Below are 3,960 nucleotides of genomic sequence, written 5' to 3' on the forward strand. Positions count from 1 at the left end.
CACTGGGAAAGGACACCGCAAGATTGAACCCAAAGCTAAGCACTTCTCCCATTGCAAGGAAGGTCAATCTTGTAGGCCAAACCAAACTGATAATTCGAAGAGACTTGCAAAGATAACCAATCATACATAAAAGAATTCAGAAGATTAAAATATTGTTCATAGATAAACTTGATCATAAACCCACAATTGATCGGTCTCAACAAACACACCGCAAAAGAAGATTACATCGAATAGATCTCCACGAGAGAGGGGAGAACATTGTATTGAGATCCAAAAAGAGAGAAGAAGCCATCTAGCTAATAACTATGGACCCGAAGGTCTGAGGTAAACTACTCACACATCATCGGAGGGGCTATGGTGTTGATGTAGAAGCCCTCCGTGATCGATGCCCCCTCCGGCGGAGCTCCGGAACAGGCCCCAAGATGGGATCTCACAAGTACAGAAGGTTGCGGCAGTGGAATTAGGTTTTTGGCTCCGTATCTGGTAGTTTGGGGGTACGTAGGTATATATACGAGGAAGGAGTACGTCGGTGGAGCAACAGGGGGCCCACGAGGGTGGAGGGCGCGCCTGGGGGGGTAGGCGCGCCCCCTACCTCGTGCCCTCCTGGTTGATGTCTTGACGCAGGGTCCAAGTCCTCTGGATCACGTTCGTTTCGAAAATCACGTTCCCGAAGGTTTCATTCCGTTTGGACTCCGTTTGATATTCTTTTTCTGCGAAACTCTCAAATAGGCAAAAAAAACAGCAATTCTGGGCTGGGCCTCCGGTTAATAGGTTAGTCCCAAAAATAATATAAACGCGTATAATAAAGCCCAATAATGTCCAAAACAGAATATAATATAGCATGGAACAATAAAAAATTATAGATACGTTGGAGACGTATCAGTAATCAACACTACTAGTCACCCACAAGCACCAATCTATAGTTCCGATAACAAGATTGAACACAAGAGATGAACTCGGATTTGAGATGAGATGGTGCTGTTGAAGATGTTGATGGAGATTGCCCTCCCCAATATGGGAGAGTTGTTGGTGATGATGATGACGATGATTTCCCCCTCCGGGACGGAAGTTTCCCCGGCGGAATCGCTCCACCCGAGGGCAAAAGTGCTCCTGCCCAAGTTCCAGCTCGAGACGGCGGCTCTCCATCCCGAAAGTCCTCCCATTATTTTTTTCTAGGTCAAAATGACCTATATACTAGAAGATGGCTCCGGAGGTGGGCCTGGGTGAGCACAACCCACCAGGGCGTGCCTGGGCTCCCTGGCGTGCCCAGGTGGGTTGTGCCCACCTGGTGGGCCCCCTCTGGTGGTTATTTGCTCCAATATTCCTCAAATATTCCATAAAAAATCTCCGTGAAGTTTCAGCTTGTTTGGAGTTGTGCAGAATAGGTAACCTGACGTAGCTTTTTCAGGTCCAGATTTCTAGCTGCCGGAATTCTCCCTCTTGGTGTGTACCATGCATATTATGAGAGAAAAGGCATTAGAATTACTCCAAAAAGCATTATTATGGATAAAAACATTATAAATAACAGTAAGAAAACATTATGCAAAATGGACGTATCAAACCACCACCAATTTAGGGTATGGATCGACCCCTTTATGCTATTTCCTTACTCTGATTCTGTGCACAAAGTGAATGCATGTATTCTTGCCACGATTGAAAGCTTCTTATCCACACAAAAATTCCTCTAGATTAGTTTTGATGCAAAATCTTAGTGTTAGGTTTCCGCTAAACTCATCTCGGACCGACCAAATTGAAGTTTTCGGTCCCACCGATTGGCTCAGGCCATTGCACTAAGTACAACTCGGTCGGATCAAAACATACTGATCGGTGAGACTGAAAGCAATTTCTCAGTGAAACCATAGCATCTTGGAGTCACCGAACTGCAACACGGTCTGACCGAAACTGCATGTTTAGGCTCTGTTAGTGCTTCGGTGTCATCGAGATTATCGAATCGGTAGCTCCGAAATGCTTTCTACAGAAAACTAAAGTTAAGATTTTGAATCAATTTTTGCAAAAACTAGCTATCTTTTGTGATGCTCATCCCACTTTGCCTATATCCATCCATTCACAGGGTCAGTTGCAGAGATGTCAGAGGCTAGTGATAGTCATAACAGGTCAGATGAGCAGGTGAACCTCAGTGAGGGCACTAGTCCGAGTAGCAGCTATGGTGAGGGTAGCAGAAGCACCCCTAGCAACTTGCCAAAGGCTGCTACCAGAAAGAGGGGGAAGAAAAATTCTGACAGTGAAGATGAAGACTTTGTGGTTGAGGAGGAAGTGACCTCCAAGAAGAAAGTGGTGAAGAAGGAATATGTTGGTGCTGCTTGATACGTCTCCAACGTATATATAATTTTTTATTGTTCCATGCTATTATATTATCTGTTTTGGATGTTTAATGGGCTTTAATATACTCTTTTATATTATTTTTGGGACTAAACTATTAACCGAAGGCCCAGTGCAAATTGTTGTTGTTTTTGCCTATTTCAGTGTTTCGCAGAAAAGGAATATCAAACGGAATCCAAACGGAATGAAACCTTCGCAAGGATCTTTATTGGAACGAAAGCAATCCAGAAGACTTGGAGTTGAAGTCTGGAACTCTGCGAGGAAGCCACGACGTAGGAGGGCGCGCCCAGGGGGTAGGCGCGCCCCCACCCTCATGGGCCCCATGGAGCTCCATCGACCTACTTCTTTCTCCTATGTATACTCTTATACCCAGAAAACATCCGGGGAGCCACGAAACCACTATTCCACCGCCGCAACCTTCTGTACCCGTGAGATCCCATCTTGGGGCCTTTTCCGGCGATCTGCCGGAATGGGATTCGATCACGGAGGGCTTCTACATCAACACCATAGCCTCTCCGATGATGTGTCAGTAGTTTACCACAGACCTTCGGGTCCATAGTTATTAGCTAGATGGTTTCTTCTCTCTCTTTGGTTCTCAATACAAAGTTCTCCTCGATGTTCTTGGAGATCTATTCGATGTAATACTTTTTGCGGTGTGTTTGTCGAGATCCGATTAATTGTGGGTTTATGATCAAGATTATCTATGAACAATATTTGATTCTTCTCTGAATTCTTATATGCATGATTTGATATCTTCGCAAGTCTCTTCGAATTATTAGTTTGGTTTGGCCTACTAGATTGATCTTTCTTGCAACGGGAGAAGTGCTTAGCTTTGGGTTCAATCTTGCAGTGCTCGATCCCAGTGACAGAAAGGGAACCGACACATATTGTATTGTTGCCAAAAAGGATAAAAAGATGGGGTTTATATCATATTGCTTGAGTTTATCCCTCTACATCATGTCATCTTGCCTAATGTGTTACTCTGTTCTTATGAACTTAATACTCTAGATGCATGCTGGATAGCGGTCGATGTGTGGAGTAATAGTAGTAGATGCAGAATCGTTTCGGTCTAGTTAACATGGGCGTGATGCCTATGTTCATGATCATGCCTAGATATTCTCATAACTATGCGCTTTTCTATCAATTGCTCGGCAGTAATTTGTTCACCCACCGTAATATATGCTATCTTGAGAGAAGCCACTAGTGAAACCTATGGCCCCCGGGTCTACTTTACATCATACTAGTTTCCCGTCAACTAGCTATTTCTGTCGCCGTTTATTTTCCAATCTTTATTTTCCAATCTATACAACAAAAATACCAAAAATATTTATCTTATTATCTTTATCAGATCTCACTTTTGCAAGTGGTCGTGAAGGGATTGACAACCCCTTTATCGCGTTGGTTGCAAGGTTCTTGATTGTTTGTGCAGGTACTAGGCGACTTGCGTGTAGTCTCCTACTGGATTGATACCTTGGTTCTCAAAAACTGAGGGAAATACTTACGCTACTTTGCTGCATCACCCTTTCCTCTTCAAGAGAAAACCAAAGCATGCTCAAGAGGTAGCAAGAAGGATTTCTGGCGCCGTTGCCAGGGAGATCTACGCACAAGTCAAGACATACC

The sequence above is a fragment of the Aegilops tauschii genome, chromosome 6 (assembly GCF_002575655.3).
Source record: "Aegilops tauschii subsp. strangulata cultivar AL8/78 chromosome 6, Aet v6.0, whole genome shotgun sequence".
NCBI classification, from domain to species: domain Eukaryota; kingdom Viridiplantae; phylum Streptophyta; class Magnoliopsida; order Poales; family Poaceae; genus Aegilops; species Aegilops tauschii.